Here is a 13,986-nt window from a genome sequence, read left to right as displayed (position 1 = left end):
AAAATTCAACTGTCTCGAATTCACAAATCCACGCTCGTAATTATCGCAAAAATTATACCGTTTGTAGAAATTCGACGTTACAATTAAAATAAAAAAAAAAAAAAGGGAAAAAGAAAAAGTAGAAACTGGGTATCATGTGCCGCAATAATAAAATGCAAATAGTTCTCGTAGCATTTCTCCTCGCGTCAGGTGTTCCGCACGAAAGCGATAGGCAAGATCACGAACGCTCACCTTGCAGACGGCTCTTCGTCGTCATGTCTTAGCATAGTAAGACTTTCATTTAGCGCGCTCGCTCCTCGTGACCGTCGGAAGAAACTCGCCCTTCGTCCTCGCTTCTCTTCACACGGGCATCGTCGCGCGGCCGGCCGCTAGTCCGAGTCTCGGATCAATCGGTGACTTTCTCCGAACGCTGCTCTCGTCTACGTCACCGCGTGCGGCATCGCGTCACGTTGGGATTTCCAGCGGAAACTTTTCGCGCGCGGTTGAACGTCCTCGACGGTGTCGAAGCGTCTCTCACGTTTTTTCCCCGACGCACATATTTATCGATATGCTCCACGTGTGCATTCGGCGCGCTAGAACGATCGATTAAACCTCCCTGCGGGGTCAAGGCCGCGTCGAGATCTTTGATCGGAGCGATCAGCCTCGAGGGGGATGAGTTCGCACTCGGACTCGAGATCCCGCGCTGTGCGTCGCGCCAAGAAGACCCCCCTTCGCGCGCGCGTTCGTCTTTCGCGGGGAACGAGACTGGGACGAAGGCACCTGAACGTTGCGAAACGGCTCGCCGATATCACCGGGACACCCACACTCGCGAATTCGCGCACCAGTTAAAAAAGCCGGCTTTGAGCGCCGGTCAATCGTGAGACCTTGCGGGCTCTCCTCGTTTCTCTTTATCGGCCCAAATATAAATGGCCCCGTTGACGGACCGCGTTCCTCGATATTTGCAGCGTAAATCCCAGCGGAGTTTATCAGACGCGAATCCCCTGTTCGTTCACTCGGCAGCAAGAGTTCCGACTCTCTCTCTCGGGCGAAATTGATAACGACGATTCACGCGAACGGGAAAGACACTCGGGACTTATCGTTCGTTACTGCTCCTCGCATCCGGTCGTGTACGTTAGGCGCGGCGAGTGTCGATCGCGTGTCACGACGGGCTCGTGCCGAGTGACTCCACTTTTCAACGTACACGCGATAGGCCGGACCGTACGGAGGCGCGCGCCGTGCTCGACTGACGGCCCGACGCCGGCGGGACGAGCGATTGAAGGTGGCCGAGAAGCAAGGCCGGAACCGCGCGTCGCAAACCCGACCCGCCGTAGTCCGCGGCGGCGGAGACCAACCCGACGCTCTTCGCAGCGGAGCGTTATCAGCGAAACCGGTTAACGGGACGTCTGCCGCGGCTTTGCTCATTTTCGCATATTAAATCATTTAAACGCATTCTCAAAGGTGCAAGATAATTATTTAAATAAATTCGAGCGACGAGACGACGTAATCCGGCCCACGATACGACCGATATACTTTTAAACGAAGATAAGCGATTGCGAATTATAAGTTTATTGCAGCGCGAAATATTGCGCTTTTTATTATATTTTTTTTTAACTTTTATCATAACCGCGCGGCGATAGTATTGAGAAATAAAATTCGCTCGTTTAGTGGAAGATTATTTCCGAGTCTAACGTAAAATGGAATACAATCCAGATATTAGAAAACGAAATATATATTTCTATTTTAAGACTTGATTAAATTATCACGATTGCAGTACTCGTAAATTTTCCATGTAAAAAAAAAAACTGAGAAAAAAAAATTGTTTCTCTGATTGGAAACAGGGGATTTAAAAACACGGAGCGCTAATTGTAAGCGGGAGCAAGATTTAAAAGCGTCTTTAATTTAAGGAAAATAAAAAAATAAAAAAAATAAAAAAAGAAAAGAGGAAAAAAAAATCACAGCTAGGTCACCGAATGTAACAAAGTGCTGAAATACCATTCTCAACTTGCTAATGACACAAGTGACATTTTAGAAATGCCAATCTGCGACATTTTACCCGGCATTGTCCCAAATATTACGGTACGTCTAATATTGGTGGCGGTATGCGGGAACCTCGTTTATATTTTTCGACCCGGCGGATGCTATAACGCCTAGCGATATCGATGAAAAAGATATTGGAATTTTTAGCCACAAATACGCGCTATATAACCTATACTTAAAATATATACACACGATATATGCGTGCCGGTGGCAATTAATTTCACTAATTGCCATTAGATGCGTGTCGCGACGTCGGGATCGTCCCACGCTTCTGCGAATTGATAATTAAGTTTCGCACAAAAACGTCAGCGGTAGGTCTATTCATCGGGCTGGGTTATAATATTTGTAAGCGATTCGATAGGCAGGGCTTGACGTAATTAAATGTCATTGGAATAAAAGAGCTAATAAAAATCTCGTTCGGCGTCAGAGATGTCTTGGTTCACGCGTGTTTCAAACATATACTAGAGATTACAAAGCGCGTCATTAAATTCGGGTATTAATCATTAGATTCTGTGGAATAATTACAATTAAGTGATCTATGGCCGACGGCGTTCGACGTCCTTCCTTCGTGGCAGTATTCCGGATTATCCTGACGTGTCAGAGCACTTTTAATTACTCGACGTTATATTACACTGCTCTACTTTTTTTTTTTCCCCTTTTATAATTACTATCACTAATCATTAATACTGACACTCGAGAGACGAACGGCCGAATGAACGACGGTAGATTATCGCGGCGAATTTTTACGAATAAATTAAGAAGCGCGACGAACGATCATTTGCTGTATTAATTTGCACAAATGATGCCGAGAACGTCAAGCGGCGATTGAGACGGGTCGCGATTACGTCAAGGTGCGGATCACCTCACGCTCTCGTAACAGCGGTCGCCGGAATCCGCTGAACGTCGCCGAAGGAGATGACGAGTGAAGCGAGTCGGAAATGCCGGACGCGACGATGTTCAAGACGGACGCTTCGCGCGCTCCGCCGACGCTCCGACGACATAACCTTTCCTTTCCGGAGCACTTTTTCGCGCCACGAAATCGTAGCACAGAGGCGAGTAAAACGACGCGGGAGTGCCGAAAATGATCGTTCGTTTCAGAGTCGTCGGCGTCGACACTTATTCGTACGCGAGATTGTTTTATTCGCGGTCAAAAATCCTCCGAATTGCGGAGCAATTAACGACACGTCTTCCGGCCCGGGTCTCCGCAATTAGACTAAGATGGCCGTTAGAAGTTTCGTCCCTTGGAGGGAAAGAGAGAACCGAGTAAGAAAGTGAGACGGTCGATAAGGTCCGATCGGCAATTGACCAGCTGTCCTTCTCGCACCGAGTTCTCGGAAGCGAGCTCGATGCCGAATTATATTTACGTCTTTTTTTTTTATGAGCTCGCGGAACTCGAGGCGTCTTTCTCCAAAGGAAAAAGATCGTGTTCGACGCTTGAGTATGTTTCTTTTCGCATTTTAGATGAATAGGATACGAGGCGAGAACAGAAGGAAGATGTATCGTTTCCAAGACAATTAATTTGTATGACAAAGAACTACGTCGTTTCAATTAAGCCACGTCGTCAGATTTAAGATCCGTACTCCGTATTCTTTCGAAAACTATGATTTACGACGTGTTAAGAGAAAGAAAAATGGACAAGAAGTAAGCACGCGATCTAAATTCAGAATAAATTTTATGCAAGCTTGCATCAGCTCTATTAATAATAATCGCGATTCACCTATTTGCGTGAAATTCGATTTTATGGATTTTCTGACAGCCAAGACCTTTACGACGCTCGGCGAAGTTGCGTGGGCGACGAGTTATATCAATTAAAGCAAATATTACAGAATTATTTAACAGGAGCGCACATCGGCCTTATCATTATCGGCGATTGCAAATGTCGCCAATGACACACGGCGAAAGTTAAATACGTCTTTTACATGCGTATCGATCCGCGCTTTTTAATCGCACGAATGGCGCGAATAACGGAAGCTGATAATCGATAATTCACTTGTTGTCTCACTTAACGGAACATGCATGGGGAACCAGATGTTTTATCCTCGAGCATAGAATTTCATATCTCGCAGAAATTTTTCAAATCCTCAGGGTGCGGATTAATCGATTGCGCGTAAAAGTATACCGAGTACGGCAAACTACCTTTAACTTTTATAGTTGGCGTAACGCGATACGCTCGCGTTAACTCCTCCCTCTAATAATACGAGATATGCAAATATCATAATGTACTTCGAGTGATATCGCCGCGGCGGCGTTATCGATAACCGGGATATTAAAACCAATGGCAATTAATACGGCGTAAATATTAATTAGTAAAATTGAATTATTAACTAAACCGCAAAACGGGCCAGCGGCCTGAATAAAACTGGCCAACGTCGCCGAAAGTTTCGCACGTTTAAATACGAATAAATTTAATGCGACGTAAAAATCGCGGCGTGTAATTAACGCGCGTGACGGTCGGCGGAAAGCCGCCGCGAAAATTAGCACGTGCGATCGCGCGTGAGATAAACTGTCCTGAAAATTAGCGGCATCTACGAGCCGAGGCGAATCAAATAGCGAATCAATGAAACCGATGGCGCGGACACAGATGAATATCTATTGTGCGAGCACAAGGGAGGTCAATCCTCACGCGTTCGTTATTATATCGCGACCTTGCGAAGTTAACGCCGCCTCCACCCTGATGCTCCGCGCGAGATAACGCCGGCCAAAGTGTTTTACGCCGAAGGAACGGAGCGACTCGGCCGCCAAATCATCGTGCCCGATTGCTTCATTTGCGTAGTGAATAGTACCTCCGCGCGTCGAGGAAAAGTGGCAATCTACCCTTAATTGCACGATTTATAGACAACGGGTCGATCGTTCGTCGCGACGGCGCGCACGCGATGTCTATAACACCGCTCGCAAAAGCAGACCGATGCGTTCGAGGAATGCCGATAAATCGATCGCGATTTAATTACCGCGAATTACTCTATCCGGAAAATTGCGCGGTCGCGCAAGACGTCCCAGTTTATTTCCGAAATCCGCGGGCGCGTTATTAATTTTAATCGCAACGCGGGAGTAACGTTAAATTATTATTAATTAATTTTATTCATACGAGTATTATTTTCAAAATCAATATTTATAGCAATCGCTTTTCAATGCGAATAATTACACCGCGCAAACGGATTTTCAATTTCAGGTACAACTTCGACGTTGTATTCGTATAAATTTGCGGATTTCGTTAAATATTACAGGCGACCGAACGTCGCCGGCTATCCCGATGTAATAGAAAAAACCGAGCTTTTTTTCGAATTGCTCGAATTTTGCGAGTCCGTGACTGCGTTCAATAAAGATCCCGTGCTAATGCCGGCGTATCAGCTCCTAGAAAGCGGCGATTTTCAAAGTAACCGGGACAACCCCCTATGTGATGACCGAAAGGGTAGGGCCGGAGATAGGAAGGGTGCGGCAGCCAATGATAGGTATTGTCCCATTTAGCTCAACTCACGTTTATTCAAGCTAAATGCGACCTAGCCTATGGTTTCTTTATTACACGCGCGATAACGAAAGATTAGCATCAGAAGAACAAGGCAACCGCAAAGATACACGTGACAGATTTATATACTAATAATCTCAGCGGAGCAGCCAGATATTTATTGCTTATCAACGGAAAATAACTTTTATCTAAAAATTTTTTTTTTTACATTTAACAATACCTTTCGTTCGGACAAGAAAAAAAAAAAAGAAAAGAAAAAAAAAATGTAATTCCGTCAAATTCCAGCTTCGCGACGTCTAATTCGGAAAGTCGTTGACAACGTAAAAGGATCACAAGACTTAATTATGAAATTACAATGCGCCACGCGTAAAAGTTGACGTCTGATTTAAATCAGGATTTATTGCTAAGCGTAAATTAACTTCGTGCCAGCGGCTTTTTAACCATATAAATGAAAATGGACAATTATCTGAATGTTTCCTTTTTTTTTTTTTCTTTCATCTAAAGTAAACTACGTAGCCTCGACGATATCAATAATAAAAGCGAAGTAGATAGGTACTTTGTAGATACAAAGAGTGACGTGTACAAAGTATGTTCATTCCATCATTTTAATATGCTTGTTTAACGATAGTGCAAAGTTCTTCGTTATTTAGCCACATTGAAGTTGCGTCTTGATCATTTTAACCGTACATATTACATTAATAATATTAAGTGATGGCTTTTAAGTAATATTTAAAAAACAATATGCCGCTATTTCGAATGTAATTAAAGGGATTTATCGCTAATTGTAGGTCAGGTTACTAAGAGACGTCATATTAATTTAGTCGCGAACAAAAAGTTAAACGTGAGATTCCATTCGCGTGATAACTTCGCAATGTGCTTTTTTTTTTATTACAATTAAATTTTTATCGATTGTTAACGAAATGCTAACTCAATTAGAGTGATGCATTTTAGTGGAAATAGGCTTTTACGAAATATTATACAATCTAATCAGATAACAATGCTCCACATTTTAAATTCCATTTTCTTAATGCAAAACACGTGTGTTATGTGCGTTACGTACTAATAAGATTTTAATGAGCCTAGCCCGCACATATTTCTCCAGACTAAGAAAATAAAATTAAATAAAAAAAAAAAAAAAATTAATACTCTACATATTGCTTCTTAAACTTTGTTAGCTCAAAAAAAGTGTTTATAGTGTGAATTATGCCCGTGCTCTGTATCTTAAGTACATCACGTGTTAATATTTGCGCGTAGATTTCCGCATAAATGTCCACGGAGATTAAATACGACGCTGCAAGGAGATTGGACGTAATTAAAAGTCAGCGGCAAATGATACGGACCATTTTGACGTTCATATTTTAAATGTGTATTTCATTGAATCGCAATGATTTACTTTTAGGATTAGATATGCATAATACAGTGGCCATCCATTTTGATGCTAGAAATGACGATGCACATTTGCGTAGTTATTTGTGATATTTACGAGAATTCGGTGGTGAGAGGCGTTGCCATTTAGCCTGATAAGATAAACCATACGTCGATGGGATGATAAAAGTTGTATATAGCGTTTAAAAGAGAGGAAATTATATTCGGTTAAATAATCTTACTACTTTTCTTTTATATTATACGCGTTATTAAAAATAACAATAAAAGATTCTTAAAAAAAAATAAAAAAAAAATATATATATACATAAAAGCACAACAGCAATAAAATAAATTGAACGTGTACCATTAATATTTGCTCAATACCTGTTTACGAATGCAAAGTCGATCGCGAAAAGGATTTAACAGATGTTCCTATGATTTTAAGAATATTACTCGACAGGTGGTCGATTAACAGACAAGAGTTACGCGATAAAAAATATACTGCTATTCGTTATCAAGCTCCAGCGCAACTGTTTCCCTCAATTGTCATCCGATCGATTGTACGATTCTTCACTTATTGATTCCAGAACAATTGCACGCAGATTTTTTTTTATCGAATCAATCATCAAGTGCGATTAAATATTAAATTATTTAAATTAATTTTCATTATTTTCGCGCGTAAACCGCAGCGATTGTTAAGGAGTAACGGGATACGTTAGCCACTACACATACGGTGATGGCAAACTGCAAATATTGCACAATCGGGCATCGGTATTCTGTAGTTATATCGTGCGAGCCAGTCCGACCACTCCGTTAATTGATTCCACGAGACTAATGATGCCAGTCACATTTATCTACGAACGGAATGCGGCGTCTTGGTGCACGTGCACCGAAAGCGTACGGAGGGCTCGCGATCGTAGCATCTGGTAGAAATACTTTCACCACCAAATACGATTAAACGATTATAAAAAGGCCAACGAGAAGTGTAATTAAAAAAAAAATTTTTTTTAATAAAAAATAAGATGTAATAATTATTTATCGCGCGTAAACGAACGGCACGTTTATCAAAGAGGAATTAGTATCGCAATCTATCATTTACAACTACTTAACCTAGATTTACCTTATTTTAATCTACTTCGCCTTAAATTACTTATACTACTTGAAACATTAATAATTTTTTATACGCATCTCCATCCCGAGATTTTTGTTTCCTCGCGATTTTTTTTTTTTTTTTTTGCTTTACTTCGCTACTTTATTTTATATATACGTATTTATATTGTAATCTTTTACAATTTTCCCTCCCTCGCTCAAATAAATAACTCGAAAAAAATCAATCACCCACCAACTATTAGAATTAGTAATGACATTAATAATTTTGACGCCCAACAAAGAGTTGGTTATTGATGTCCTTTAATCTACCGCTGCAATAATATTCACGGTGCCGTTGATAATAAATTCTTGACTTTTATTATCATGGATAAAGTGTTTATCGTGCCCGTACCACGCGAATTTAATGAATCCCGACGTTGTATTATGGGATCGATATCTTCGTTGTGTTAGGCGACGTTAAGATTTCTTGTGAAAGAACAAGACGAGTATAAAGCTTCTTTCTTCCACGATAGATGATAAGAAAGTTAATTTCCTTTATGTGGTTATCGTATGCGTATAGACACACGTACAGCTTTATCTAATACGTTTAAAACGCGGCGTATGTGTGTAGAAAAAAAAGAAAGAAAGAAAGAAAAAAAAAAAGAAATTGTTCGACGAAATTTGGCATCTCGTTCGACTATAAAAAGAATCTAAACGTTTTCAATGTTTCTGCTCTGAGAAAAATCAGATATACTTCAAATTAATTGGACAATAAATCTCTATTTAACGCGAGACACTCCGTAATTGACGATTGCGTAAAGAATGAAGATGTAAGATGATCTGGTCGAGTTAAAAGAGTTCGCGACATTGAAAAATTGGTAGAACGAGGCAGCTCGCCACATCGGCGAGAACTCCGCGGGCTATGATGCCATGGACATTCACTCGGTTGTTACGTTATTCGTTCTATAGATGACGACAAGCATGTTACATACGCATCCTGTCTCTCTATGTAACCGGGCACTTTACCGCTGTGTAGCAAACTGCTCGCAAAATGAATAATCATAATGCAGCGAAGCTCGTAAAATCCATAAAAAGAAATTTAGAACGTCGCTTCGCCGTTCGCCGGCTTCGCGTCAGCAGTGGAACAATATTTTAATCCCGTCAGTTTATTTTATCGCCCGGCAATGTTTTGCGAAAATGAAATATGTGAATCGCCAACAAGTCAAATTAATTAATTTCGCTGCTTTGTTTGTCGAATTTTTTTATTTTTTTTATTTTAGCGCCGCCGTATTAGATTAACGCTTAGTTATCAATGTTTAGCATCTCTTTTTTTTTTCCCTTTCTATTTTACAAAGTTAATCGATTTGATAAATGCGCGGCTCGTATCTCGTTCAAACTATTTCCGTTTCGTGACGTGTCAATAAGAATTTTTAGGAATGTCCTTAGAGATAAAAAATATTTCAACAAAGTTACGTTTAAAAAAATTTGAGTTTATGGGTAATATTTTACGATTTATCTGACTGTAATATCTATGAAGATACCGTTGAAGTTGCGGTAGTAAGAAAATGTACGAACGAAGTACATAAGAAAAAAAAAAAGCACTTGTTCTTTACTATAGTGTCGTAAGCGATACTTTCTTCGTTTTGAACTAAGGATGCTTGTACAAGCCAATGAATATATGTTACGCTAACGACCGTTTTACAAGAAGCAATTAAACAATTGTCAAATTACATAGGATATTCCCACATGAAAAATGTATTCGAAGTTGCGGAGGTGCTTGGTAGTTGAATAAAAAATATATCGTGAGTTAAGTCCTCTAGAGACTTTTGTCTGTTTCGCCGACCTTTTAATGATGGTCAAGGCCGATAGAAGACATGAGAAAGTGATTGAACTACGTCACAGCGAACGATTGCTCGCTTTCTTCGTTCCTTTTACTCGAGCGTGAAAGTATGCACGAGCGACGTTTAAAACTTTCATAATGCTAAATTTAAAAAAAGCGTTAAAACAACGCGGTTGATATTAATAAAAAAAAAAACAAAAAAGAAAAACAGTCGCGAAAATTTTTCTAACAAATATCAAAGTACGATAAAACGCTCGCGTGTAAAATCAATTGTCAGAGAAAAATGAGCGAGTTGAAAAAATATAGTTAATCTCGCTTAAATTGAATGGAATAATATTTCACGTAAATAATAAAAATTTATTATAGACACGAAAAAAGAAAAAAAAAAAATGTAACTTCCACAACCTCTGAAAGCGTGGCGTATATTCAAGCATCTTGCGAGATACGAGTACGACGAATTCGTAAATCAACTTCCGTGACAGATATAAATCAGATAAATCGCAATTCCGTTTCTCGAAAATGTAAACAGCGTGACACGTTTTATGCTCGTTACGCTGCAAATCGCAATCGCGGCCTTCGTATTTCTGATAAGTATGCGAACTGTAACATTCCCGTTCTCCCGCGTACAAATCTTCCGAATAATCTTGACGTATCGATCATTCAATCACCCTGTAGCGACACAGTTTACGGCCGTCCATAAAGATGTCAAAACTATTTTAAATAAGTAACTGAGATATCGTCTCTGCGGTTAAAAAAAAAAAATGAATAATTCATATAAAAAGTAGCGCGACAAGTGAAATAAAGTACAAGCTGCTCAACTTTAATTTTCTTTTAAAAAAAAGACAACATTGCGAGAAGAGCGACTTGGTGCGCGCGCGTAAACGACCTTGCCTCATGATAATTAAGATATATAAGACCGTTAACAAGGAATATTATGTAACCCTGAAAGAAATAAGAAAAAAAAAAAATAGAAAAAAAAAAAGAGAAACACGTGGGAGGTCATTTGGCGCGATACGCACCCACGTATCGTTACAATTTTGTCGTAGAGAATCTGTTGACAGACCGTGCGAAAACGTCAGCGGGATATACGCTTCGAGAATTACACCCCTAGCGTACGAGTAGTAGAAATGCATCCATTATTCAGAAAACGCCAGGAAGAGAAGGAGGGAATCGATGTATGTGACCTAATGCTGTTCGTACGATCGTTAGGCGCGATAACCGCGGCCGAGCGTAAGTTTCTTCGACGATGCGGAGTAACAATCGAACAGATTGCTGTTATTTAACCCTAAGGTCTTATTTGTTAAAATAAAGCGACGCGTTTGCGCTGCCGAACAGCGCGCCATGCGATCGATTTACATTATCGATAAGATAACTACGTTACGTGAGGTAATCGTCGTTGTACGAACTAAGCGCAATGCGCGGATTTAAATAGTTACTGCGCGGTTAATTAGCATTAATTCCGGCGTGAATCTCGATAGGCGGCACGTCGAAAAAAAAGTATTTAATAAAAGGAAAAAAAAAAAAAAACATAAACGTGGAGTTGAGATCTGCAGGCCTTCAAGGCTAAGAGGATTACGTGTTAAACAGATCGACGACTGTTTACCCGCGCGCGAGTCGCGATCTTATTCGTTCGAGTCACTTATCGCTATTTGCGCCGCGATTATTCACCTGGCAACAACAAAGGGGCGTCTTGTCACCGCCGGCGGAGGATCCGCGACCCGGGAACTCGTTCGCGAAAGCGAAAAGGCGACGGGCGGAGATTGCGCGGCGGCGGATTTGCATAAGCACGAGACGGTGTCCTAGGCTCACCGAGAGCGCACGTGACGGCGATGATCCCGAGGTCGTGGCGACGCTTACCACGCCGGAGAGAAAGGATCCTCGCGCGAAACCGACCGAGGACGAATTTTTCAAAAATAGCTTAGACCCCGGCCTCCTTCGGCGAAATTCTACCGAGCGTATCTCGTCGCCGTAGGGAAATAATCAAGCCGAATCGATACGATACCCGTCGCGGAGTGCAAAATTTAACGCTGAGAATTGAAAAATGATACAACGCGTTGAAATCGCTGGGGTTTCGCTCGGAACCGCGAACGATAACCGATACCGTCTGTTCTCCAGCGCGTATCCACGTGGCGCGATTTATCAACCTGTTTTCGCCAAAGGGTGTCGGCGTGACGCTCGCTTTTGAAGCTTCAATCAATAGACACTTTTAGCATTGGCCCGAGCATTAACTAGCTGGCAGACGAGCGCAACGAGAAGTCGCGATACGTCAACTTACGTCATTCGCGAGGGGAACGAGGGAGTCGTGCTCGCGACACGAAGAACACGACGCGGCATTTTCCGAAGTCAACTTCTTCGCGGCCGTGCGGCTCCTCCGCGTAAAGGAAGTGTCGTAACTCGAAGGGGACAAAAATTGAGAAACGGATCTGCAATGTTCAATTACGCCCGCGAAGTCGCGGTTACGTCAAACGCGTTGTCTTAACAATTATTCAAGCGAACGCCAAGTAACGAACGCGCGAAACGTTATCGCCGCTTTGTTAGAGCGCGCAAATATTACGAATATATATTCCGAGGGAGAGCTCAAAAGACAAAGATAACCGTACAGTGCCGTGGCAATTATCACCGAGAGAAATCGTAAAAAAAAAGGTAGAAAAAGAGAGAGAGAGAGAGAAGTGTTCACTCGAACCAAACTAAAGAAAAAAAAAAAAAGACAGAAAAAAAAGGAAAAAAAAAAATTGTTTTCTTACAAATTGCGTGCGTGCGTGCGTAATAATATCATTTTTATTTCTCGGAACACCGCTTTCATTCCATTACGCGTAGATATCGCGGAACGTACACGTTTTTAACTGCGGTCTTGTATGAAACTTACATCTCGCGAATTAATGCAGCTTAATTAACTTGAAACTTAATGGCGGATGACGACACACTCGGAGACCTATTTTACTTTTGCAATAATGTCTTATTATACACATTATTCTCGATGCTCGCGTTAATTACGAGGGTGTTGAAAATATTACGGGGACGTTAAATTTAGAATATTTATCAGTCACCTTCGTGCGCGAAATTGTTGCGGGGTCGTATCGCGAGATTCTTCAGCTTCTCAAGCTGACCGAAGAACGAGGCGAGAACCGCACGTGCGCGCAACGCGAATTTTGAGGTCAGCGCGTCTTGCGTCACAGCACGATTTTTCACGCACGGTACGCATCATCAAGCTCGCCGCTCTCCCAACGCGATTCCTCTTTCCGTGATTGCGACGTATGTTCTCTCTTTTTCTTTATTTCATAGAGCGACCTACAACTTTGAAGTCCCATAGTTTCAGATCCACGACCGTGTGTGGCGTCACACGGATTGACCCTCGAAAAAAAGATCTCGTTATTAATTATTTATTACGTAATTCGTAGTGCACATTAAACGATCGGCGAGCTCAGTTTTAATTTTCTAGGCTATATTCCAGAACCGTTTTTAGGGAAAATAAAAGAAAATCGAGAGAGCTGGTCAAAGCGCATGAAAAAAATGAGAGATTCTTATTTTGGACTGCCTCGCTAAGAAAAGACTTTTTGTTATTAGCTTAAAAAAAATATAAAAAATTAAGAGCAACGAGTAACGCAATTGCTCACTGAGCGCTCAGTGACCTCTCGCATCTGATTGGCGCCATTCCCTACCGTTTACTCGATTTACTCGCATGAAACGAAAGACCGGTGAATCGTACGTTGCACATGTATCAGGATCGATGCGTATCGGCCGGTCGATCGCCCGGGTGGCCCTCGACGAAAGAACGCGCCGAAAATCTCAGCCGCGACGCGAATCTCACGTAACGGAGAAGGTCGTTCGTCGCCACCCGCCGCACAGTTTCTCGGGTACGAAAAACCTGTTGCTTCTACGGCCACGCGAGTCGTTTGTCTCGCGCGTCGTTGCCGCGGGCGTGCAGAAAAAAAAGAGAAAAAAAAAAAAAGAAAAGAGGAACAAACGAAGCTAGACCTGCTGTCGCGAAATCGCGTAAACGGGTGGAGGCTCGTCTCTTCGTCGAATCTGACGTCGGTGCGCGAATTCGCGGAAAGCTCGCCCGTCAAAAGACATCGCCTTTTGCCACGGCCGACGTAACGGGCGCGCGTGAGTGCACGCGCACTCAGCACGCACGGCGCGACCGACACCTGTTACCGTCGCGACGGGACGTCGCCGGGGTCCGAGGACAAGCGTCCCGAGTCCCTTTTCTTCT

At 42.1% G+C, this 13,986-nt stretch overlaps 1 protein-coding gene across 2 annotated transcripts in view; it reads right to left on the bottom strand.

Moving 5' to 3' along the window:
* Positions 1 to 13,986, bottom strand: part of Atp8b (ATPase phospholipid transporting 8B) — a 47,257-nt gene that overhangs the window by 32,981 nt on the left and 290 nt on the right. The window contains exon 1 of one of the 2 annotated variants that reach the window (XM_070664742.1): positions 232 to 1,087. The exons of the other annotated variant lie outside the window; for it this stretch is intronic. The gene's annotated coding sequence lies outside the window, so the exon portion shown is untranslated. Of the gene's footprint in view, positions 1 to 231; positions 1,088 to 13,986 lie in introns of those variants that run through there. 2 annotated transcript variants of the gene reach the window in all.

The sequence above is a fragment of the Cardiocondyla obscurior genome, linkage group LG12 (genome assembly GCF_019399895.1).
Source record: "Cardiocondyla obscurior isolate alpha-2009 linkage group LG12, Cobs3.1, whole genome shotgun sequence".
Classification (NCBI taxonomy): domain Eukaryota; kingdom Metazoa; phylum Arthropoda; class Insecta; order Hymenoptera; family Formicidae; genus Cardiocondyla; species Cardiocondyla obscurior.
The sequence above is the reverse complement of the archived record's forward strand: the minus strand, read 5'-3'. Positions and strand labels throughout refer to the sequence as shown.